Source organism: Balaenoptera physalus (assembly GCF_965194825.1).
Source record: "Balaenoptera physalus genome assembly, chromosome: 5".
Classification (NCBI taxonomy): Eukaryota; Metazoa; Chordata; class Mammalia; order Artiodactyla; family Balaenopteridae; genus Balaenoptera; species Balaenoptera physalus.
The window spans coordinates 111,170,171-111,197,841 of NC_138884.1; the positions used below are offsets into that span (position 1 = coordinate 111,170,171).

At 38.6% G+C, this 27,671-nt stretch overlaps 1 long non-coding RNA gene across 3 annotated transcripts in view; it reads right to left on the minus strand.

Annotated features, from left to right (window-relative positions):
* Positions 1-23,118, minus strand: part of LOC309660911 — an 88,626-nt gene extending 65,508 nt beyond the window's left edge. The window contains exons 1-3 of one of the 3 annotated variants that reach the window (XR_014263705.1): positions 20,703-23,118; positions 15,688-20,075; positions 9,138-9,183 (exon numbers count right to left, since the gene is read on the minus strand). This is a non-coding gene — a long non-coding RNA (uncharacterized lncRNA). Of the gene's footprint in view, positions 1-9,137; positions 9,184-9,701 lie in introns of all 3 variants that reach the window. The other 2 variants (XR_014263706.1, XR_014263707.1) reach the window with 2 other exon arrangements.
* Between the last annotated feature and the right edge of the window lie 4,553 nt (positions 23,119-27,671).

Below are 27,671 nucleotides of genomic sequence, written 5' to 3' on the forward strand. Positions count from 1 at the left end.
TTCTTTCTTTCTTTCTTTCTATTTTTTCTCCCTTTTACTCTGAGCCGTGTGGACGAAAGGCTCTTGGTGCTCCAGCCAGGCATCAGGGCCGTGCCTCTGAGGTGGGAGAGCCAATTTCAGGACACTGGTCCACAAGAGACCTCCCAGCTTCACGTAATACCAAACGGTAAAAATCTCTCAGAGATCTCCATCTCAACATCAAGACCCAGCTTCACTCAACGACCAGCAAGCTACAGTGCTGGACACCCTATGCCAAACAACTAGCAAGACAGGAACACAGCCCCATCCATTAGCAGAGAGGCTGCCTAAAATCATAATAAGGCCACAGACACCCCAAAATACACCACCAGACGTGGACGTGCCCACCAGAAAGACAAGATCCAACCTCATCCACCAGAGCTCAGGCACTAGTTCCCTCCACCAGGAAGCCTACACAACCCACTGAACCAACCTTAGCCACTGGGGACAGATACCAAAAACAACAGGAACTACGAACCTGTAGCCTGTGAAAAGGAGACCCCAAACACAGTAAGATAAGCAAAATGAGACGACAGAAAAACACACAGCAGATGAAGGAGCAGGGTCAGAACATACCAGACTTAACAAATGAAGAGGAAATAGGTAGTCTACCTGAAAAAGAATTCAGAATAATGATAGTAAGGATGATCCAAAATCTTGGAAATAGAATAGACAAAATGCAAGAAACATTTAACAAGGACGTAGAAGAACTAAAGAGGAACCAAGCAATGATGAAAACCACAATAAATGAAATTAAAAATACTCTAGATGGGATCAATAGCAGAATAACTGAGGCAGAAGAAAGGATAAGTGACCTGGAAGATAAAATGGTGGAAATAACTACTGCAGAGCAGGATAAAGAAAAAAGAATGAAAAGAACTGAGGACAGTCTCAGAGACCTCTGGGACAACATTAAATGCGCCAACATTCGAATTATAGGGGTCCCAGAAGAAGAAGAGAAAAAGAAAGGGACTGAGAAGATATTTGAAGAGATTATAGTTGAAAACTTCCCTAATATGGGAAAGGAAATAGTTAATCAAGTCCTGGAAGCACAGAGAGTACCATACAGGATAAATCCAAGGAGAAACACACCAAGACACATATTAATCAAACTATCAAAAATTAAATATAAGGAAAACATATTAAAGGCAGCAAGGGAAAAACAACAAATAACACACAAGGGAATCCCCATAAGGTTAACAGCTGGTCTTTCAGCAGAAACTCTGCAAGCCAGAAGGGAGTGGCAGGATATACTTAAAGTGATGAAGGAGAAAAACCTGCAACCAAGATTACACTACCCAGCAAAGATCTCATTCAGATTTGATGGAGAAATTAAAACCTTTACAGACAAGCAAAAGCTGAGAGAGTTCAGCACCACCAAACCAGCTTTACAACAAATGCTAAAGGAACTTCTCTAGGCAAGAAACACAAGAGAAGGAAAACACCTACAATAACAAACCCAAAACATTTAAGAAAATGGGAATAGGAACATACATATCGATAATTACCTTGAATGTAAATGGATTAAATGCTCCCACCAAAAGGCACAGGCTGGCTGAATGGATACAAAAACAAGACCCATATATATGCTGTCTACAAGAGACCCACTTCAGACCTAGAGACACATATAGACTGAAAGTGAGGGGATGGAAAAAGATATTCCATGCAAATGGAAATCAAAAGAAAGCTGGAGTAGCAATTCTCATATCAGACAAAATAGACTTTAAAATAAAGACTATTACAAGAGACAAAGAAGGACACTATATAATGATCAAGGGATCGATACAAGAGGAAGGTATAAAAATTGTAAATATTTATGCACCCAACATAGGAGCACCTCAATACATAAGGCAAATACTAACAGCCATAAAAGGGGAAATCGACAGCAACATAATCATAGTAGGGGACTTTAACACCCCGCTTTCACCAATGGACAGATCATCCAAAATGAAAATAAAAAAGGAAACACAAGCATTAAATGATACATTAAGCAAGGTGGACTTAATTGATATTTATAGGACATTCCATCCAAAAACAACAGAATACACATTTTTCTCAAGTGCTCATGGAACATTCTCCAGGATAGATCATATCTTGGGTCACAAATCAAGCCTTGGTAAATTTAAGAAAATTGAAATCGTATCAAGTATGTTTTCCGACCACAATGCTATGAGACTAGATATCAATTACAGGAAAAGATCTGTAAAAAATACAAACACATGGAGGCTACACAATACATTACTTAATAACGAAGTGATCACTGAAGAAATCAAAGGGGAAATCAAAAAATACCTAGAAACAAATGACAATGGAGATACGACGACCCAAAACCTATGGGACGCAGCAAAAGCAGTGCTAAGAGGGAAGTTTATAGCAATACAAGCCTACCTCAAGAAACAGGAAACATCTCGAATAAACAACCTAACCTTGCACCTAAAGCAATTAGAGAAAGAAGAACAAAAAAACCCCAAAGCCAGCAGAAGGAAAGAAATTATAAAGATCAGGTCAGAAATAAATGAAAAAGAAATGAAGGAAACAATAGCAAAAATCAATGAAACTAAAAGCTGGTTCTTTGAGAAGATAAACAAAATTGATAAACCATTAGCCAGACTCATCAAGAGAAAAAGGGAGAAGACTCAGATCAATAGAATTAGAAATGAAAAAGGAGAAGTAACCACTGACACTGCAGAAATACAAAAGATCATGAGAGATTACTACAAGCAACTCTATGCCAATAAAATGGACAACCTGGAAGAAATGGACAGATTCTTAGAAATGCACAAACTGCCGAGACTGAACCAGGAAGAAATAGAAAATATGAACAGACCAATCACAAGCACTGAAATTGAAACTGTGATTAAAAACCTTCCAACAAACAAAAGCCCAGGACCAGATGGCTTCACAGGTGAATTCTATCAAACATTTAGAGAAGAGCTAACACCTATCCTTCTCAAACTCTTCCAAAATATTGCAGAGGGAGGAACACTCCCAAACTCATTCTACGAGGCCACCATCACCCTGATACCAAAACCAGACAAAGATGTCACAAAGAAAGAAAACTACAGGCCAATATCACTGATGAACATAGATGCAAAAATCCTCAACAAAATACTAGCAAACAGAGTCCAACAGCACATTAAAAGGATCATACACCATGATCAAGTGGGGTTTATCCCAGGAATGCAAGGATTCTTCAATATACGCAAATCAATCAATGTGATACATCATATTAACAAACTGAAGGAGAAAAACCATATGATCATCTCAATAGATGCAGAGAAAGCTTTCGACAAAATTCAACACCCATTTATGATAAAAGCCCTGCAGAAAGTAGGCATAGAGGGAACTTTCCTCAACATAATAAAGGCCATATATGACAAACCCACAGCCAACATTGTCCTCAATGGTGAAAAACTGAAACCATTTCCACTAAGATCAGGAACAAGACAAGGTTGCCCACTCTCACCACTATTATTCAACAGAGTTTTGGAAGTGTTAGCTACAGCAATCAGAGAAGACAAAGAAATAAAAGGAATCCAAATCGGAAAAGAAGAAGTAAAGCTGTCACTATTTGCAGATGACATGATACTATACATAGAGAATCCTAAAGATGCTACCAGAAAACTCCTAGAGCTAATCAATGAATTTGGTAAAGTAGCAGGATACAAAATTAATGCACAGAAATCTCTTGCATTTCTATACACTAATGACGAAAAATCTGAAAGTGAAATTAAGAAAACACTCCCATTTACCATTGCAACAAAAAGAATAAAATATCTAGGAATAAACCTACCTAAGGAGACAAAAGACCTGTATGCAGAAAATTATAAGACACTGATGAAAGAAATTAAAGATGATACAAATAGATGGAGAGATATACCATGTTCCTGGATTGGAAGAATCAACATTGTGAAAATGACTCTACTACCCAAAGCAATCTACAGATTCAATGCAATCCCTATCAAACTACCACTGGCATTTTTCACAGAACTAGAACAAACAATTTCACAATTTGTATGGAAACACAAAAGACCCCGAATAGCCAAAGCCATCTTGAGAACGAAAAATGGAGCTGGGGGAATCAGGCTCCCTGACTTCAGACTATATTACAAAGCTTCAGTAATCAAGACAGTTTGGTACTGGCACAAAAACAGAAATATAGATCAATGGAACAGGATAGAAAGCCCAGAGATAAACCCACACACATATGGGCACCTTATTTTTGATAAAGGAGGCAAGCATATACAGTGGAGAAAAGACAGCCTCTTCAATAAGTGGTGCTGGGAAAATTGGACAGGTACATGTAAAAGTATGAAAATAGAACACTCCCTGACACCATGCACAAAAATAAACTCAAAATGGATTAAAGACCTAAGTGTAAGGGCAGACACTATCAAACTCTTAGAGGAAAACATAGGCAGAACACTCTATGACATACATCACAGCAAGATTCTTTTTGACCCAGCTCCCAGAGAAATGGAAATAAGAACACAAATAAACAAATGGGACCTAATGAAACTTAAAAGCTTTTGCACAGCAAAGGAAACCATAAACAAGACCAAAAGACAACCATTAGAATGGGAGAAAATATTTGCAAATGAAGCAACTGACAAAGGATTAATCTCCAAGATTTACAAGCAGCTCATGCAGCTCAATAACAAAAAAACGAACAACCCAATCCAAAAATGGGCAGAAGACCTAAATAGACATTTCTCCAAAGAAGATATACAGATGGCCTACAGACACATGAAAGAATGCTCAACATCATTAATCATTAGAGAAATGCAAATCAAAACTACAATGAGATATCATCTCACACCGGTCAGAATGGCCATCATCAAAAAATCTAGAAACAATAAATGCTGGAGAGGGTGTGGAGGAAAGGGAACACTCTTGCACTGTTGGTGGGAATGTAAATTGATACAGCCACTATGGAGAACAGTATGGAGGTTCCTTAAAAAACTACAAATAGAACTACCATACGACCCAGCAATCCCACTACTGGGCATATACCCTGAGAAAACCATAGGTCAAAAAGAGTCATGTACCAAAATGTTCATTGCAGCTCTATTTACAATAGCCAGGACATGGAAGCAATCTAAATGTCCATCGACAGATGAATGGATAAAGAAGATGTGGCACATATATACAATGGAATATTACTCAGCCATAAAAAGAAATGAAATGGAGGTATTTGTAATGAGGTGGATGGAGTTAGAGTCTGTCATACAGAGTGAAGTAAGTCAGAAAGAGAAAAACAAATACAGTATGCTAACACATATATACGGAATCTAAGGGGAAAAAAAAAAAAAAAAAAGGCCATGAAGAACCTAGTGGCAAGACGGGAATAAAGACACAGACCTACTAGAGAATGGACTTGAGGACATGGGGAGGGGGTGGGGTGAGATGTGACAGGGTAAGAGAGTGTCATGGACATACATACACTACCAAATGTAAAATAGATAACTAGTGGGAAGCAGCCGCATAGCACAGGGAGATCAGCTCGGTGCTTTGTGACCACCTAGAGGGATGGGATGGGGAGGGTGGGAGGGAGGGAGATGCAAGAGGGAAGAGAAATGGGAACATATTGTATATGTATAACTGATTCACTTTGTTATAAAGCAGAAGCTAACACACCATTGTAAGGCAATTATACTTCAATAAAGATGTTAAAAAAAAAAAATAAATAAATAAATAAAAATAAATTATAAATATAAATATATTACTTAAAGCTATAAAACTTTTCAAAGAAACACAGGAGAAAATCTTTGCAACCTTAGGTTACCACCACACCACAGTTAGAGTATGAAAGAAATTGGCAATATTCAGTGCTAGAAAAAAAGACAGAGCAAGTTGAACTCTCATTTGTGGCTGACTGTAATGAAAAATGGTACCGTGACTTTGGAAATCAGTTTGGTAGTGTCTTATAAAGTTAAACATGCACTTACAATATGACATAATAATTCTACTTACAGGTATTTATCCAGGATAAATGAAAATATATGTCAAAGATCTGTATGTGGATATTTATTCATAATTGCCCCAAACTGGCAATAATCCAAATGTCTTTCAACTGGTAAATAAACTATGTTAAATCTATACAATCAAATATGACTTAGCAGTAAAAAGCCTACATGCAACAACATGGATGCATCTCAAATCATCATTCTAACAGAAGAAGCCAGAATCAAAAAGCTACATATTGTATGATTCTGTTTATATGACATCCTGGAGAAGGAAAAGACATAGACACAAAAAATGATCAGTTTCTCCTATGGGCTTGGAAAGATGAGGAAGATGAGGACTATAAGGGGATTAGAGAAATTTTGGGGTGACAGAAATTCTCTAATCTCAATTGTGGTGGTGATTACATGCATATCTGTGTTTGTCCAATTTCATAGAACCAAACACCAAGAAAATGGCGAGTTTTACTTCTTCCAAATTACATCACAATAAATCTGACTTGGGAGTAGAAAGAGAGAGAAACAAGGGAGAGAAACAAAGGATAGTTACCGGGTCTGACTCTCTAAATGTTTGGAGACTGGAGGGATGAAGAAGAACTAGTAGAGAAGAGTGAGGAGGGAAAGGGAGTGAGGTAGGAGGAGAATTGAGAGAGTGGAATCTTTAAAGCCAAATGAAGAAAACAGTCCAAGGTAAGTAGACCGTTGTATTATGGCACTGACAGGGCATGTGAGGAGAGAACTGAATATTCTCTCCATCAGGAGAGAACTGATGGACTTAGCAATAGGGATGTCATTGGGTAGAGACTGACAAGAATAGTTTCATGATATGGTGGGTTAATAGTGGGTTCAAGAAAGGAAAAAGGAGAAGTGAAAATGGGAAGTGAGTAAAGACAACACTTTTAAAGAGTATTATTGTAAACAAACACAGTGAAATGAAATGTAGCCAGAAGTCCTATGGGATAAAAGATTTTGTCTTGCTTTCTGATAGTTCCTGCATGCATGTGTGTTGATGTGTATGACCTAAGAGAGAGGAAAAACAGTGATGACACAGGAAAGGGAACAATTTCTGAAACCACATCCTCAAATAAGTGAGAGGAGATGGGATCCAGTGCAGACCAACAGTCAAGAATTTGAAAAAGCTTCAAATCAGGAAAAGTGTCTGGACAGTCTGGTTAACAAGATGAGGCTGGTTCTTGCTTAAAGTGGTGTGTTAATTTGAATAAGTCCTTATCCAAGGGGCTGCTAGGAGTTACAAGAAGGGGTATGGAGCCCCAGATAAAGGGGATATGAGATGTAGATTGGAGGTCCGAGTCATAGCCTCAGGCAAAACTTGAAAGGTAAATCAGAACTACCATGAATGACTAAAAACAGAACTAACATAGGATGCAGCAAATCCACTCCTGGGTATTTTACCTGAAGGAAACAAAAGCACTATCTTGAAGAGATAACTGTACCCCTGTGTTCATAGCAGCATTATTTACGATAGCCAAGACATGGAAACAACCTAATCGTTCATTTATGAATGAATGGCTAAGGTAAATGTGGCATATAGAGATAATGGGATATTATTTAGCCATAAAAAGAAGAAAATCTTGCCATTTTCAACATAAAGACAAATACTGTATGATCTCACTTAAATGTGGACTCTAAAAAGAAGAAAACTCATATTGAACACAGAAAAGATTGGTGTTTGCCAGAGGCTTGGGATGGGAATAGGCGAAATGATGAGGGTGGTCAAAAGTTATAAACTTCCAGTCATAAGATAAATATGTTCTGGGGATATAATGTACAGCCTGGTGATTATAGTCAACAATACTGTATTATATATTTAAAAGTTGCTAAGAGAGTTGATCTTAAAAGTTCTCATCATAAGAGAAAAAAAATTGTAAATATTGAGGTGATAGATGTTAAATAAACATTGAAGCAGTCATTTCATTATATATATTTATATATATATATTAAATCATTATGTTGTATACCTTAAACTAATACAATGTTATATGTAAATTATATCTCAATAAAGCTGGGGGAAACAAAAAAGAAAAGTAAATCAAGAAACCCAAAAGAGAGGGCAAGTTCATTTGGAGGGGAGTGGGGAGATGCGTCAGGGAGGTAGGACTCATTCCGAGTATTTGAAGCCATAATCATGAAAATTAACACCACCTTCCTTGATTTAGGACAGATAATTCCAAACCCAACCTAGCCAAGCTCCTGCTCTAACTTCAGGCTTCTCAAAGACTGACTCAGGAATCAGGAGACCCTGGGCCTGAAGTTTGAAGGTTAAATGTGACTACAGTTAAGGAGGCTATGGTTGGCAGCAGCATTAAGGAAAAAAAAAAGGTTTTTTGTGGCTGGGTTCTATTTGTTTTGATGGATATTTAAAGTATGTGCAAAATACAAGTAGACTGATTTTTAATTTGATAAATTATTTTCTAAAGTGTTGAGGGAAAATACAAACTATGGAACCATAACAAATAAATCCTTTTTGAAACCAGAATCAAGCCACTCATAGATGTTATTCTTATTCCTTTTTTTTTTTTTTTTGAGTTGTGAGTTAAGTTTTCTTAGCCATTTTTAAATCAAGGTTTTGTTTTTCTCTTCTGAACACTTCCTTGAAATGGCATAACTTATTAAGGGAAAATACGCAATCCAGCAAACAAGAGTCCACCCTAAGTCTAACTTTTCAGAAACACTAATAGCAATCATTTGTACTTTATTATAGGTTGAAAAATGCTTTCAGAAATTTGATCTCATGTTATCCTTATAACTAAACTACGTTTGTCATCATTTTACAAATGCAGTTACAAGACCCAGAGAGTTAACTGTCCCGCTTAAAAACACGCAACTAATGACAGAGCCACAGCTAACATCCAGGCTTTCTGACTTTAGGTCTAATAATATCCCAGCCTTACGATCACCACAATCTTGGGGAGTGTGTGCAGAAAATTCCCCTTCCCAGACCTCTCCCCAACAAATTTTGATTTAGCCAAGCGGGGCTGAGGAGTCTATTTTAACCTCCATGACTGTCGTGAAGTTTCCATATGGATTTACTCAACTCTGCTCTGTGCATGCCTGGGTCATTCACAAGCCTCTATAAGAAGGGACCTTAACGCAGACTGTGAATGACCATGGAACCCCCAAGGAAATAGCACCAACCTTGAGACAAAGAAGCATGGATCCTGGTGTCAGCTCTGCCACGCTCCTGCAAAGTGGATAAAATAAGTCACTTCTCTGAGTCCCAGTTTTCTAATTTCTATAAATTGAGCTAACCTACAGAATTGCTACCAAGATTAGAACACAGCATGCTCAATCAGAACTGTCCCTTATGAGGACTAAAAATAAAGCTTTAGAAATCAAAATAAAGCCTTAGAAATCAAAGTCTGGCAAAAAATATATATATATATATGTAGAGTAAAAAAAAAAATCACAATTGAAAAGTCACCAGCAGAAGAAATGGGGTGAAAAGCAAGCAAACTCTGCTATTTATCTGTATGCTCTTTTCGTTTAAATTTCCATTTGAATTCTGGCATGAAATTAGCGATCCATTGAAAATATTCTATAAAAAACTAGTATTCAGAGTTACTAAAGAAGGTTGATGAGCTTCACACACATGCCACACACACACACAAGCACACATACACACAACCTTGCAGGTTGTGCTTTTTAACAGACCTAAATGTAAACTTCTGGAACCCAAAATAAACTCCAAGTTGGTAATACCTAAAATTAGCCCCAGTATGTAACTGTCTGCAAAGAGAACTGTGGTCTGTTCTGAAGATAATGATAGGGACTCAAGTCCAGCTTGGAAGGGAGGCCTTCTGTGGAAGACAGACACTGATGTAGAATACGGGGTGCTGTCCTGACACTAGAAAGCCAGGGTGTCACTCCAACTGAAGCTCATTCATTCTCTTTGCCCCAGAGCTTGAACCTGATCAATGTCTGTCTCACAGGAGCTTTCCTGGAGGCTCCGCACCACTTCGGCAGTGAGTTCTTGCTTGCTCGAGACACCTGTGTTTTGCAAGTTGAGGCGAGGACACCTGGTAATGAATGATGCAAGAGACACAGGTGGCCCAGGGCTGGGCCTGGTGGGCAGGTTCTTGGAGCGGCGCCCCTGTGAGAATCCTCTGTGCAGAAGGAGAACACGCCAGCAGCCAGATTCTTGCTTAGTCAATTACGCGTTATCACTGTCAGTCATGTCCTCATGGATGCCCTGGAAGGGCATAAACAAGGCAGTGCTATTGCTTGAAGGCAACACACTTACTCTGGTGGAAGCAGCAGCAGTAGCACTGCTTATATTCAGCATTTTCTCTCTTCAAAGAGAACAAACTCCTCAGTAAGACTGGAATAAGCTTTCCATGATTCTTCCTTGTCTGTCTCTCTAAACACATTTCCCTGTAATGTCTCCACGTGCACTGGAAGCCTCAACAATGCTGGAGGACTATTATGGGTTGAATCGTGTCCCTGCAAAATTCATATGTGGAAGGACTAACCGCTAGTACCTCAGAATGTGACTGTATTTGGAAATCGGGTTATTACCGATGGAACTAGTTAAAATGAGCAGATACTGGAGTAAGGCGGGCTCTTAATCCAATATGACTGGTGTCCTTAAAAAAAATAAATAAAAAGGAGAGATTTGGACACAGAGACACACACAGGGAGAACGCCCTGTGAAGATGAAGGCAGAGATCAGGTTGATGCATCTACAGCCTAGAAATGGCAAATATCACCAGCAACCACCAAAAGCTAGAAGAGAGGCCTGGAACAGATTCTTTTTTATAGCTCTCCAAAGGAACCAACCCTGCTGACACCATGATCTCAGACTTCCAACCTCCAGAACTGTGAGACAATGCATTTCTGTTGTTTAAGCCACCCAGTTTGTGGTCTTTTGTTATGACAACCCTAGCAAACTCACAGAATGATCTCCAAAGAAATTGTTCTTAAATTCTGGCATTTGTGTTTCTAGGACAGTGAAGGATTAAGGGCACAAGGTTTGGAACTAGACAGAATTCAGTATTATTTGCAGCTTAACCACTTTCTGTGTGATTCTAAACAGGACACCGTTGGAGACTCTGCTTGTAATTGTCGTGGTTAATAACATGGCCTTGGACTTGAGACAGACCTGGTTACAAATCCTGGTCTTCCACCAGCTGAGTTATATTCTGTTCTGTTTCCTACAAACAGTGGATACAATACTACTTCCTGGGGAGCCTGTGAGAATTCAATGTCACAGTGTACAGAAAACTTCTACCTGCTGCCTAGGCTTGGCCACTACTCCTACAGAGGCAGCAGGAATTTGTTTTCCTGGGAATCATTTCCCTTGTGCTGTCGGGACTATTCTATTTCTCTAGCAGGTTCTATAGACGGGTGGCCTTCTTGGGAAATCCTTGCCATTTTGGTTTAGCTATGTCCTATTATCTCATAAAAGCCTGTTCTTAAGTCATGCACCCACGCACAAATACACATATTAAACTGTTCTGAGGTAGCTTAGTTACATGCAGACTTTCCCTACTGGACCACATCCTTTGAGGGAGAGACCTTGTTTTCTAATTCCATATCTTAGTTCTTCAAAGAATATTTCACTAAATACATGATTAATGAATGAATGAATGAATGAATGAATGGTAAGGTTCTAAGTCGGGGTGAGTAATTTCCAGGAGGGAGTTCTGTCCTCCTGGGTCGCAGTGAGAGCATACTTGTGGCTTCTTTCTGATTCTGGGACATGGAACTTTGAGGAATGGAAGCAGGGAGAGTGTCTCCCCCCAGGGATGGAAAGACTCTAGCCAGATGAGACAGACGAGACCCTGCACGACTGCCCCTTACTCACACGTAGATCTTACCCTTTACAACACCTCACACTTAGGAAACATGCTCACACATGCTTTCTCATTTAGATATCACATCCATTTTTCTTCCAGGCCAGGAAGACTGTATTTCCCCATGTACCAAGGAGAAAACTGAAGCAGATAAATTTCTCAGGATCATATACACTAATGAGAGAGAGACATAGGACAAGACGACAGTCTTGGATGCCATGGTGTTCAGCTCTTTGTATAACTATGACTTCACTTGACATTCTGACTTCATGGAATTGGTTTCTGCAGTAAGGCTTTAGCTTTCTGACTGAGAACAATTCAATAGACATTTACATAAGAGTCAGCATGCATGGGTTTTCCAGGACTAGCGAGCCTCTAATAGGAACCTAAGCAGAACACATTCAAGAGGAGGATGAAACCTCCAGGACTGAAGTAAAAGCCTAGAGCAGATCATCAAACAGGAAGTGGAAAACACTTCAGTGAAGCTGATACCGAGCAGGACCCTGTGGGGCTCCTGGGCACAAAAGCCTTTCTGTGTCCCCAGTTTCTTGATTACAGGAAATAGGCTTCATTCAGCCTCCATGAGCTTCCCGGAGCTCCAATGGGCAGGTTCAAACAGATGCTAATTAGGAAAGGGAAGGTATGTGGAGACAAGGGAGGAACAGTCAAGAAACAATAGTGCAGCATTGGGGTAAGGTCATGATTCCCCCTCAAGGGATACACATAACAATACCTTTGAGCTGTTTTGCAGATACTGAGACCCCCACCAGGTGGGAGGAGTTAATGGTTTGCTGCCCACAAGCCCGTAGAGCCCAGACAGGCTGGAACCAGAAGGTTGGTGATGCTGACTCCCGCTTACCTCACCACCAACCAATCGGAAGAATGTCCACGAGCTGATCACACCCTCCTCTTTGAACCATTACTATAAGACTCCTCACTACACCCTCCAGGTTGGGACACACAGTTTTGAGGGCATTAGCCCCCTGTGGCCCCCTTTGCCTGGCAAAGCAATAAAGCTACTCTTTCCTACTTCACCCAAAACTCTGTCTCTGAGATTTAATTCAGTGTTGGGGTACAGAGGCTGGATTCGGCTTCAGAATCTTAGTCATGATCCTAGTTCTGACAATTACTAGTTGATTGATAATTATCTTACCTCCCTGATCTCATAGTTTTCATCTGCAAATTGGAAATAATATTATCTGCTCTGATTTAGAGTTCATGACAATCCATTGTAATATGAGACAGGAAGGGCATCCCAAAAGTTTGTAGCAGACACACAGAGGCTATTAATCTGGGCTTAATAAGAGTTAGTTTTGTAGTCAGCACTTAATTTTTTTTTGTAATTGAAGTAGAGTTGGTTTACAATGTTGTGTTAGTTTCGGGTGTACAGCAAAGTGATTCATATATATATGTGTGTGTGTGTGTGTATATATACACACACACACACACACACACATATATATATATACATACATATATATTTTTTTTTTTTTTCAGATTCTTTTCCCTAGTAGGTTATTACAAAATATTGAGCATGGTTCCCTGTGTTATGCAGTACATCCTTGTTGGTTATATATTTTATATATAGCAGTGTGTATATGTTAATCCCAAACTCCCAATTTATCCCTCCCCCATCCCTTTCCCCTTTGGTAACCATAAGTTTGTTTTCTATGTCTGTGGGTCTATTTCTGTTTTGTATGCAAGTTCATTTGTATCATTTTTTTGATTCCACATATAAGCAATATCATATGAAGTCAACACTTAAATTTAAATTAAGTCCAAAACATCCTCCGAAGTCCTTTGGGCAAGTCCTAAGTTAAAGACTAGCACTATTATTTCTCATTTGTCTAACACATCCAGCGTTCCCTTTAGTGCACAGACAGATCACTTCTTCTCTTAAGTACAAAATACGTGGCTGACTTGCTTCTAACGTGGTAGGAAAAGTATGAATATTTAATGTAAGAACCAGACGTCACTTAGGCTACAGCACATTCCTGTCTCCCATGTCACATGCAATCAAGGAAATATTCAGAGAAGCAGAGAAATGGGGGGGTGGGGGGAGGGGCGGAATTACAATGTAAGAGGGCTTGAGTGTTAAGAGGGTGTGTGCGTGTGTGTGTGTTTCCCATACATACTCTGAGTCTGATTAGTAATCTGAAGGTAAAGAGTCAGCAAATATCTGAACTGAGTTCCTCTGGCCAAGCAAAGACTCCAGGTGACTTTTTTTTTTTAATATCAGAACTAGATTGGGTCATTTGTAGAGACGTGGATGGACCTAGAGACAGTCATACAGAGTGAAGTAAGTCAGAAAGAGAAAAACAAATGTCGTATATTAACGCATATATGTGGAACCTAGAAAAATGGTACAGATGAACCAGTTTGCAGGGCTGAAATAGAGACACAGATGTAGAGAACAAACGTATGGACACCAAGGGGGGGAAAGCGGCAGGGGGTGGTGGTGGTGGTGTGATGAATTGGGAGAGTGGGATTGACATATATACACCAATATGTATAAAATAGATAACTAATAAGAACCTGCTGTATAAAAAAAAAAAAAAAACTAGATTATGATTAGGTTGATTTTCTATACCCCTCCCCACCTTGGGGTGTTAGAGCTTCAGAGGATAAGGGGTAGGGGGTGGGCATACTAATCAGAGTCCAGACCAAGACAGGCACTCAAAAGCCACCACTAAGAAGAGGCTTCCCTACAACTGATCTCTCTCTCTGCCCTCTTCACAGGATCCCTGTTCCCTGTTTCAGTTACTATGGTTCTTAGAGGCAGTGGCATTAGGTTCCAGAATCTTCTCCTTGCCTTTAGTCTCAGCATACTCCAAATCCATCCCCCGCACCATAGCCAGAGGTAGCTCTTAAATTGTAAATTTGACAAAGTAATTTACTGCCTAAAACTTGTCCGTGTCTAACAGGTACCCTTCAAGACAGTGTTCAAAATCCTTAAGAAGGCTTTCAAATCACTTGGCAAGCCAGCGCAAACAAACTCTCACGCTCGGTCTCTTACCATACCTCTGTAGAGTGCTGCCAGATTAAATTAAGGACAGAGAGGAAGAGAACAATGGCACACAGAAAATATACAAAACAGCTTTCTTTGCATTGTCTGAGTCTATGGAGCTCAGGTATAATCTGTGTTAAATTTATTGCCTCTCTGCCACCATCCTATTAAATAAGAAAACTCTAAACATTTGACTTTGCACTGGATCATCAATATTTAAGGATGGAAGAGACACTAGGGGGATTTTCTCCATATTTTGGGAAGCTCTGCGCCTACTTAGTCTTTAGAAACTCAGCTTTTTAAAACATCCTGTTTAAAGATGACCCGAAACCGCCCCCCAACAACGCGTCACTATTTTTCTGTGTCCTTCAGAAAACCTGCGTCAGGTTCAGTAAGCATGTGATGAATGTTGGGGTTTTTGTGCCCACATATTACTGGTGCTGAAATGCATTCTGAGTAAAATCCTCATCTGCTTTAGCCAGGGTGAGAGTTTCAGAGTGTTACATCGTGTGATGGTATCTGTGTTTCTAGGCAAAAGGCAATCTGCTTTTAACTTAAACTCAATTTGGCAAGTGTATGTCCAATAAAAAAGAGTAGCCCTTGAACCTCACTCCCATTCCCAAAGAGAATCAAATCACAGAGAGCGAGAAACATACAAGGAGAACGGACAACTTCGGCATATCAAGCAACTGGCAAAGAGCGTATTGCAGGACTCACTCTGCAGACAGGCAGCTGACAAAGCACGCTCTTGTCAAATGAACTATAATAACCAAATAAGCAGAAACGGGATACTTTCTATAACCAGTATAACGAAGGGCCCTGGAATAAACAGATAACAATTGCAAGTACACAGAAGCCCAGAGCACATGGAAATAAATAAAAATACCTGGAATGATGAAAGGAACAATATTTGTTCAGAGCAGAGAAAATGCAGTCCCCAAAGCCAGGCTGAGCTAAGGGAAAAAAAACACAAGTTAGTATCAGAATTCCACAATATACTACATAAAATGTGTTGCATATGATTATGTTCAAGTTCAATGTACAGGATATAGTTCTCACTCTATAGTTACAGGCTTCTCAATTAACCTCTGTCAATGTCTTCATAAAATCTTACATATTGTAATAGACATCTTCACTTTGCTGAATGATATAAAAGTAAAATTTCTGGTTCAGGTTCTGAAAATTATAGTGGTCAGACCAGGTATATGACGTCAATTCTACCTTTGCATACAGGGTGAGAGAATATTGTGCATTTCATTCATTCAACTCATTCAACAAATGTGTACTGAATCCATAATATATGGCAAGTGCATCCCTAAGTGCTGAGGAGATACTACTAAACAAATCAGAAAATAAATTGTTATCCTAATGGGACTGACAGATAATTATGAGGCAAAGATATAAAAGAAGAAGATAATTTCAGATTGTGATAAACACCATAAAGAGAATGAAGCAGAGTCTACTGAAGAAAGCGGTGACAGCTAATTTAGATAGCAGGGTCACAGAAAGACAACTTATGAAAGAGCAAATCATAAACCACAGAATTAAGATGACTGCTTGGGATATGAAGGCCAAGAGGGCCTGAGATGGACCCAACAAACTTCTCTCCAGCCCAAAGTGAAGAGGAATGACTGCAATTTCCCAAGAAAGGTACAAAAGATAGCTAAGAGAACAGAGCCAAGAGACTTGGGAAAAACAAACAAACATAATAATGACAACTAACTTAACATCTCCATAGCACAACAGAGATTTCAAAGAAAGTCCACAAGTATTCCTTTATTTTTTAAATTTTTTTTCACAATACCGTTGTGTCTTTATTATGAAAATTAAATGTAGGTCTTGTGAAATTAAAAATAGGATTTGCCTCAGTCTACTACCCTTATTCCCTTCCTCCCACTTCTTCCACTATCTATTGATTTAATTTGGTACACCTTTTAGTAAACTCAGTAAGGCACGGCGGGCAAATCCCTTCTCCCAAAGATTTGGTCATTGTGCGCTGGATCTCCAGATATTATTACTTTTTCCAAGCGAACAACCTTTGCTTGGTACCCAAATTCTACTCTTGGTAAGTCGTGCATCACTCTATGCACAGGTATTCCTTTAGCATCTTCTCACACTGCTAACGTCAGGGAGGCTGCCACTATTATCTCCATTTTATAGATAAGGAAAATGAAGCTCAGAGCTGCCATGCGACTTATCCTTGGTCCCACAACTAACCAATGGCAAGGCAAGGTCTAGAACAGGAGTCAGCAAATGACAACCTGTCGACTGAACCCAGTGGGCCCACTGCTTTTGTTCATAAAGTTTTAATGGAACACAACCTTACTCATTCATTTACATGTTGTCTATGGCTGTGTTCATGCTCCAATAGCAAAGCTGAGTAGTTGCAACAGAGACTATATGGCCTGTAAGGCCTAAATTATTTACTATCTGACTTATTACAGAAAAAAACTGTCAACCCGTGATCTAGGACAAAAGTTTCCTAATTCTGAGTCCAGTTTTTCTTCCTGCGGATGGTGCTGTATGAATGTATTTCACGTTTGTTAATCTTGACCCCTAACTAGCTGAGTCCTTGAGAGAGGAGCCATAATCTATTTTATTTTTTAAATTTATTTTATTGAATTGTAGTTGATTTACAATGTTGTGTTAGTTTCTGCTGTACATCAAAGTGATTCAGTTATACATATATACATATTATTTTTCATATTATTTCCCATTATGGTTTATCACAGGATATTGAATGTAATTCCCCGTGCTACACAATAGGACCTTGTTGCTTATCCATTCTATATATAATAGTTTGCATCTGCTAATCCCAACCTCCCAATCCATCCCTCCCGCACCTACCCCTCCTCCTTGGCAACCACAAGTCTGTTCTCTATGTCTGTGAGTCTGTTTCTGAAGAGAGGAGCCATATTTTTAAATGCTGCTTCCTGGGAAAAGGGAAGGCATATCATAGACATTCATTGTCTTGTTTTAACTTAAAAGAAAAAATAGGAATGGAGCAATATAAATTATTTATGTATATATTAATCTAATGGTTAATCCAGATATTCACTCATATTGTTTGTTTCCTACTTCAGCCAAATTACATTATCAGCACTGAGAAAGGAGGACCAGTTTATATTTCTATGATGATAATGACAGATAAAATTCTTAATCAGTGCTTTATTTTATGATGAGTACTATTTCTCAGTGACACAGCAGAAAGAAGACTGAAATGGAAAATTAAAGAAGGTAACTCTATGTCCTAGAAAAGTAGTTCCTCGAACTCTTAAAAATTCAAATTCTCATCTAGGAAATTATTTGAAATACCTAAACACTCCACAAAATATGATTAATAATAAGAAATCTTCTTGAGTTCATCATTAATTATTTTATTAATTTATCAATCATTATTAAATACTATTCCAGCTATCTATTGTTATATAATTAATATCCCCAAAACCTAAAAGCTTAAAATAACAATTTTTAAAAATTATTTCTCAGAATTCTAGAGTTTGACTATGCTCAGCTTAGTGGTTCTTGCTTCTCATGTGGTTGAAACTAGTCAATGGGTAGGACAGAAGTTATACCAAAGGTTTCCTCACTCACATGTCTGGTGGTTGATGCTGGCCACTGGTTGGAACCACAGCTGGGGCGGTCTGCTGAACACCTACCCATGGCCTTGTTACATAGCCTGAGCTTCCTCACAGCGTTGTACATATGTTCTAAGAGCAACTGTCCCAGTAGCAGGAAGTGGAAGTGGCCAGTTTCTTACAGCCTGGGCAAGGTGTCCCTTTTGCTGTAATCTATTATAAGAGCAGTCACAGAATCCAGTTCAATCAAATATGTCAAGTCTTTATTGAAAACCTCCACAGTCTGGTATCCAACCACAATTATGGACATTACTCCAAAATTCAAAATACGTTCACTCACTCCCAAGATCCCACAACTTTATCACATCATGGCATTAGGCCCAGCATCAAGGTCCACATTTTTTCATTTATATTGGCTCCTTGAGTGTGGTGCCTTAAGAACAGACCCTTGGATTCTGGATTCTCTCAATCTAAAGACATATAAACTAAAAAGACAACTTATCTGACCCCCACAGTCACTAAACATACAATGCTGGAACAGGTACAGAATAACATCTACTGACGCTCCTTTAGAACAAGGCGGACAACAAAGTGCACAGGGAAGTTACTGGCCCATAATAATTCTGAAATTCAGCCAGGCAAGTGTTCCTCCATTCCTGCGTAGGGTCCTTTATTCTTCTCTGGGAGTGATTCTTCCACGTTTTGGTTCAGTACTTGGCTCATGGTTCCTTCCTCTGAGTCATGCATCCTTTTTCATAAGAAAATTGACTTTACAACTAATTAATCTTCTCAACCTGTGTCCTAACACCCTTTTCATTTTGCATTGCCTCTATTTCCTTATATCCCAGCTTGTGATGCTTCCATAAGAAATTTATTTCAGATGACATGATACTCTACATAGAAACTCCTAAAGAAGCCACCAGAGGACTACTAGAGCTCATCAATGAATTTGGTAAAGTTTCAGGATACAAAATTAATACACAGAAATCTGTTGCATTTCTATACACTAATAATGAACTATCAGAAAGAGAAATTAAGGAAACAATCTCATTTACCATCACATCAAAAAGAATAAAATATCCTGGAATAAACCTACCAAAGATGGTAAAAGATATGTATTTGGAAAACTGTAAGATGCTGGTGAAAGAAACTGAAGATGACACAAGCAGATGGAAAGACATACTGTGCTCTTGGATTAGAAGAATTTATATTGTTAAAATGACCATACTACCCAAGGCAATCTACTGATTCAGTGCAATCCCTATCAAAATACCAATGGCATTTTTCACAAAACTAGAACAAATAATTTTAAAATTTGTGTGGAAACACAAAAGACCCCAAATAGCCAAAATCATCCTGAGAAATAAAATATTTGTAATTTTTAAAATAAGTTTTATGTGGTTTTTCTCCATTAGAATAAACCAAATCATACATCCCTGTTAGAAGAGCTCTTTTCTACTTTAGGTTTCCTGTGAAGCTGTTGTCAGAAAATGGCCTGAAGATGATCCGAAGCCCATTGTTTAATGGAGAGAATCTGCAAGGTGTCACCTTATAATCCATAGATGAGCTCTTATTTGTTTGGAGATTTTTATGAGACACTGCTTTGATTGTTCTCAGGTCATAGCACAGCCCATCCTCTATTTGGTCTTTGTCCAAAGCCATTCTTAATTTTAGACTCATTTGCTGTCTGGAGAGGCTGGAAATGGAAAACAGCATGAATTTGGAAAGCAGCAAGCCCTGACACATTTACATTTAACTGTTTGTTCTTTAGCTCATTTCTTTCCTCTCCCATTTTACCAAGACACCGGCTGAAAATCTTTGAGATCATCAGTTACATCATCTAATTAATACACTGCCATAGTGCCAAGATAATCAGACTTTCTGCCACTACACAAGTTCTCTTTCCTCCAGCTTCTAAAAAGATTATTCTTACTTTTCTCTAAGCTCTCACTGAAAGATTTCTTGAGGTATTTTAGGCTCTTACTAGCAGTCTCCTCAAAGTCCTTCTAGTTTCTTCTCACTGCTTAATCCCAAGGTCAATTGCCACTTGTTTTGTTTATTATGGCAGCACCCCACTTTTGATACTAAAATCTATTTCAAATATCTATTTATTCATAACAGGTCACCCCAAAATTTGTGGCTTAAACCAATGAGTATGATTTTATTACTGTCTCTAGAATTCTGTATATTGACTAGACTCAGCTATATATACACTAAGCAGGATTCTCTATGTTGACTGGGAAGTTCTTACTAGGGGTCTCTCATATGGGTGTAGTTAGATCGTGTCTAAATTTCAAGTCCTTGCAAAGGCCTCCAAACTCACATGTCTAGCAACTGATGTACCCTGTCAGCTGGGACTTCTGCTGGAGCTGATAGGTGGATCATGGTCTCACCATGTAGCCTGGGTTTCCTTGTGGCATGGCTGAGGTCTAACAGCAAGTGTCGCAAGAAGTAGGAAGTGGAAGGTGCCTTTTCCTTAGGTTCAGAAGCGGAAGGTGGATAGGCCCCACTGCAAAGAATTTGGAGGCTGTTTTTTTTTTTTAATTTTTACAAGTTCCTACTGTGGTCTAGACACAAGGTTAGGCACTTTAATGTCTTACAAACATGAACATGACATGCAGCATCTCTTCGGTGAAATCACAGTATAGGATGGCTTTACACTCTATCAACTTAATTAAGTTGAACCTTCACAGAATTCTCTTCTCTATGTGAATCCACATTAGGGTTTAACACAAGAAAAAACTATGAGCACGACTTGGAATGTAGAAGTGAAACCACAGTTACTATTTTCCAAATGTTGGTGTAAGGTGACAAAAGCCACTGCAACATTTATACTTGGTTGCCAATAGGCTGACTTAATTGCTAGCTGGTACAAAACTAGCGGCTTAATGTTGTGGTCAAATTGTAGCTCCCCCACCTGCTGCTGGATATCTGGATTTTTTTCAAGTCTTAGACAAGGAACATCAGTTTCCTCTGTAGGTCACCCATGTGGTTGAGGTTGGAGGCAGTGACAGCTGTAGGTTCCCCTTTGTTCTCATGGATTCCAGTTTTCTTTACAGGTTTCAGTTTGTCCAGCTGGTCTCAATTTTACTTCCAGCTTTTTTCCTAACTACCAGCCTTACAGACCTTCAGCGACTTTAGACCTTACTGCCAGATGCTGAGGCAACTGTCTTCCTTAGACCTCATATCCATCTCCCACAATTATCTATGGCTTAATAGGTATCTTTTTTTTTTTTTTAACATATTACTCATAGTGGGGCTGCCTGCCTGACAGCACCCAAATGAATACAAGCAGAGCATGATAACTTAATTATCAGAATTATAATACAGAATAATATGTATTATCATGTAAAGAAAAGAGTAACTAGGGAATGGATACAGCTTTTACAGAAGTGACTTTTTACATGGGTCTTTTAATTAATAAATATATTTTCACAATGCAGAAAAGACAAGACTGGCATTCTAGGTAAAGCAAACAGTATTGATTCCACTGACTTTTAAGTAAATGACTTTGAAAAAAATCACTCCTATGGATAGTAGCTGGTGCTTTATTAAATTACATGCCTTGGGGGGCTACTAGGCTTTCTCTATTCACCCTGTTCGTGAACTTCCCATCTGGTCAGGAAAACTTTGGACTCCGTGACATCTTACTCACAGCCCCTTCTTCCGATTTTTTTTTTTTTCAGAAGTCTCTAAGGAAAGCTGCTATTTATTCCCAACCATGGCACGGTCAGGATGGAGAATCTTAATAGCTTCCTCATTACCCCAGATCTGGCTCTTTGTGGCTGCACTTGTTTACTCTATTTGTAGTTAATTCCCAGAACTTCAGACACACCCATGAACAAATGTGTGTATCTTTAAAAAGCATTTTCTCAAAGGGAACATCAATCATTTCTCAAGCCAAATATAGACTCTCGCTGTTATGGGAAGAGTTATATATGAAAATGCAATCCCTGAGTTAAACTCCATTATGTTACAACTAACCTGTCGGAAACTGAGCACCAAATATAATTTCCATTAGCCTCAATTTCCACAGCTACAATGTACAGTCATTTCTTGGTATCTGATTGGTTCCAGGACCCCGGCAGATACCCAGATCCGTGGATGCTCAAGTCCCTTATATAAAATGGCATAGTACAGTCAGCACTCTGTGTCTGTGGGTCCCCCATCTGCAGATATGGAGGGCCAAATGTAAATAATGTCATCTTTAAGCTGTGTGCCTGGGGTTGCCTTTGGTGGTGTTAGTTGAATGGTGAATACAATGTATCATTTTGTTCAGTGCCAGCCTCTGTTTCCATCTGTTTTAGTGTTAGGAATAAGAAGACTTGACAGTCTAGAGCTCTAGGATTTCACTCTTCAATCCCAGATTTTATTTTCTTGCAGGGCTTGTTGAAGATTAGAAATAAGGTAAATATTGCACCTCAAGTAGTGTCTGGTACATTACAGGTACTCCTTGCTAGGGATTTAACAGGATGCAATGTAAGGCTGGGATAATGCTAAGATGGTAGAAGGTGCTAGTACAGGGGACCCAGGGGTACTAATGTCTTGCCTTGGTCGGACACTTCTCTTTTCTGCTAGGTCACTGGGGAGAATACAAAGGCAAATGAAAGTCAGGCACACTTCACTAATATCTGGCTCTTTGTCTCAAGCCATGTAGATTAGAGCGAGCTTGGAGGCACCATGTGGAGACCTAGTCGTTTCTAGTTTAAATATCGTATATGTGGAAACAGAAACAGAGACACAGAGGTAGAGAACAAACGTATGGACACCAAGGGGGGAAAGTGGTGGTGGTGGGATGAATTGGGAGATTGGGATTGACATGTACACAACAATATGTATAAAATAGATAACTAATAAGAACCTGCTGTATTAAAAAAAAAAACAAACTAGAGTGTTTTTCTTTCCCCTAAGCTCAAACCTATGTCTTTGAACTCACCGTTCAAATTATGATAAAAAGTTTTGCTGAGCAGAGGAGGGAAAAAATGAATACAGAGGGGGAGACAGCCTGAGAGAGTGTATTTGTGGCAGAGCCTAGATCCAGACTGGTCTATGCCTTCCCATAGTACAAGTAGCAACCTGCATCCAGCACTTACTTACAAGAACAGAGAGTGTCTATAAAGAAAGAAATACCTAACATGGCTAGAACTTTTATGCTATTACTTCTCTGCCCACATGGACACAAAATTTCAAACACCCTACTTATATGTATTCCAACTTATATCTACTTTATGGGTATACCCTTAGGAAAATGAGGCTCATTTAGAGGTGTTAATTTTAAGAAACTTCTTCTCACAAGGACCAGAAGAGTAGTGGAATTTATGCATTTACCCATGACTTATCAATAATCATCTCATGAGTAGTTATATTCACTCAATTTTTACTTTTTTTTTTTTTTGGTGAAACAGACTAATGCACTTTGCTGTTAATCTCAGTTCTGATAGCTGTGTGACCTTGAACGTTGCTTCCTTCTGGTACTCAATTTTCACATCCTTAATAAAGGAGGTGGACCAGATAATTTCTCAAGTCCCTCTCAGCTCTAACATCATAGTAGATAACCTAGTTATCTACGTGTCTTTAAACTACTTAAGGAAAATTTAAAGGGCAAAGTTTTATTCTTCAAGAAATTATTCTGTATCCCACTTTTTAGTTAAAAAATCTCTGCCGCATGCATTTAACAGACACAAAATCTTGGTGATTTTGCTAAAGCTAAAAATAGAGTCTCTGAAAAAAACAGGAGAGTCACGTTGTTTATAAATAGCAAGGCTTCAACTCTGGGGCTTGTTCGGTCAGAAAGAACAGCTTAAACTGAAAGGCAGAATCAAAATAAACCTATTTAACTCGTTTGGCAAGAGTCCAGGTGCAAGACTGAGAGCTCTTGAGTCAGCTAAAAGAATGGTGCAGAGGAAAAGCATTAAGAATTACCTAATGTGCTGTGAACAGGATGATGTGTCTGCTTAAATTATGACCCACTTCATAGGAGAGGAGAGTGAGGCTTAGAGGAGATTGCTGTCCGGCCTACAGTCACAGACAGATGGGGAGGGACTGGCATCAGAATCTACTTGTTCTTTTCTCTCCTTTATCCCCACATCTTGCAGCCATTCTGAGACAATCACAAAGCTTTCTGCTTATGCAAACACTTCCTTTTACTCAGTTGATACTCAGCAGAAATGTGGGACTGAGATTTGAGAAGCCATGAGTGCCGAAGCAGGCCCAGATAGAGGTACCCCATTGATTAATGAATCAATTAATAAAAGAATATGTTTAGAAGAGACTACATACAAGATACTCTGAAATGGACTTTAGGAAAAACACAGGCCTTGGTTTCAGGACACCTATACTCCAGTAAATAAGACAAGATCATAGCTAATTAAATGCCAGAACAAAACAGTGACCAGAGAAATAGATAATATTCATTTGTTAAACATTTCCAAACGTAATGGTATTTATTTCTGGGTAGTGGTATTTCATGAGAATTTTAATTTATTTTTGTTTTTTTTAAAATTATAAGGCTGTAATAAATGTTATGAAATATACAATGTAAATTCTCCAAGGACCAAAGACCATAAAGGCATGACCTATTTATTTATTTATTGTGAATTATTTGGTAGTATTTTTTAACCTAATTTATTTCTTAGAGCAGTTTTAGATTTACAGAACAATTGAATGGAAAGTACAGAGATTTCTCATATACTTTCTTACCCCATACAGAGTTTTACCTATTATAATATTTTGCAGTAGTGTGGAACATTTGTTACAATTGATGAGCCAATATTGAAGTATTATTAACTAAGGTCCATCGTTTACATTAGGGTTCACTCTTTGTATTGTACTTTCCATGGGTTTTGGTAAATACATAGTGGCATATATTTACCACTAAACTATCATATAGAATAGCTTCACTGCCCTAAAACCCCCCTGTGTTCCACCTATTTATCTATCTTAGCTTCCCCCTTCCCCAGCCCCTAGTAACTACTTTTTACTGTCTCTATAGTTTTGTCTTTTCCAGAATTTCATATAGTTGTAATCATATCATATGGAGCCTTTGTCACATTGGCTTCTTTCACTTAGCAATAGGCACTTAAGTTTCCTCCATGTCTTTTCATGGTTTAATAGCTTATTTCTTTTTATTTCTGAATAATATCCCATGGCCTGGATGTACTACAGTTTATCTCTTCACCTATTGAACAACATCTTGGTTGCATCCAAGTTTTGACAATTATGAAATAAGCTGCGGCAAACATTTGTATGCAGACTTTTGTGCGGACATAAATTTTCAGTTCGTTTGGTAAGTACCATGACGCACAATTACTGAATTATATAGTAAGACTATACTTAGTTTTTTAACAAATCGCCAAACTGTCTTCCAAAGTGGCTGCACCATTGTGCATTCTCACCAACAGTGAATGAAATTTCCTTTTGCACTATATCCTTGCCAGCATTTGATGTTGACAATGTTTTGGATTTTAGCCCTTCTAATATGTGTGTAGTGGTGTGTTACTGTTTTAATTTGCAACTTCCTGAAGACATTTGATGTTGAACATATTTTCATGCTTATTTCCATCTATGTATCTTCTTTTGTGAGATTTCCAGATCATTTTCCTATTTTTAGTGGGATGTCTGTTTTCTTATTGTTGGGTTTTAAGAGTTCTTTGTATAGTTTGGATATAAGTCCTTTATAAAATATGTGTTTCAAAGATTTTTTTCCCCAATTTGTAGATCATCTTCTCATTCTCTTAACAGTGTCTTTGGCAGAATAAAGGTTTTTAATTTCAATTAAATCAAATTAATGGCTCATGCTTTTGGTACTGTAGCTAAAATATCATCTCCAAACCCAAGTTTATCTGCATTTCTCCTATGTTATCTTCTTGGAGCTTTATAGTTTTGCCTGTTATATTTAGGTCTATGACCCATTTTGAATTAATTTTTGTGAAGAGTATGAAGTCTGTATCTAGATTCATTTTTTGGTATATGGATGTCCAGTTCTCCAGTGCCATTTGTTGAAAAGACCATCCTTTCTCCATTAAATAGCCTTTGCTCCTTTGTCAATGAGCAATTGACTGTACTTGTCTGGGTCTGTTCTAAGCTTTCTATTCTGTTCCATTGATTTATATGTCTATTCTTTTGCCAGTATCACACTGCCTTGATCCCTATAGCTTTATAGGGAGTCTGGAAGTTGGGTGATGTCTGTCTTATAACTTTGTTCTTCTCCTTCAACGTTGTGCTCACTATTCTGGGTCTTTTGTCTCTCCCTATAAACTTTAAAATCGGTTTATTGATATCTCCAAAGTAACTTGCTGTTTTTCTTTTAATTGGAATTGTGTTGAATCTATAGATCAAGTTGGGAAAAACGGACATTTTGACAATATTGAGTCTTCCAACCCATGTACATGGACTATCTCTCCATTTATTTACATCTTTCTTGACATGATTTATTTCTCAGACCTAAAGATAAATGTTGCATCTATAGACTTTATTTTAAGCTTGCAGTACACATACACGACAATTCCTTGTTGCAATTATTAAAAAGCAAAAGTAAAGACACAACACGGTAGTAAGTGCTAATAATGGAAGTGTATATAAAAAGCCATAGGAGTACAATATCAGACCAGATTAATTCTGTGATGAGTTGATGGAAGGAACTCTAGCTTCTCCAAGATGATGGTGGATGAGAAGTTCATAAACTAGTGAATTATCAGAGGATCTTTCTAGACCAGGGGTGGGTGTGTGTGTGTGGTGTGTGTGTGTGCGTGCCCAGGATGAAAGGCTGTTCAAAGGCATTCTGGAGACATGAAATATGGGGGGGGGGGAGGGTTATAGGACAGAGATATCACTTTTGTCGAAGGGGTTTGGATAATTAAAAGGAAGAAGAGTCTCCAGTAATGGACACACAAGGTACACAGGGGGCGGGGGGCAGAGTTAATGAAGTGTCAGATTGTATAAGGACTGGTAAGAAGATCAGTTTGCTCTTGTGTAGGAGGGCAATCGTCGGTAAGGCAAAGAAGTATGAGAGAATACCTGCTGCTTTTGCAGGCAGTAGCTCTACTCCTGGCCCATGTTTGCATTGCTGTCCCTCCAAAAATATCTCAAGAGGGTACACCCTCAGATAATTCACTACTTACTCATTCATCCAATAACTCTGTGGATGATATTACGCTCTGGGTACACTTTTCTAGATGCTGGGGCATAGAGATGTAAACAAGACAGTGAAAGTCTCTCCCCTAAAGCGCTGAAGCACTTTATACTGCTCCCCTTGTCAGCCATCTGCCTCTAGTTACCTGACTCCACACTGTGG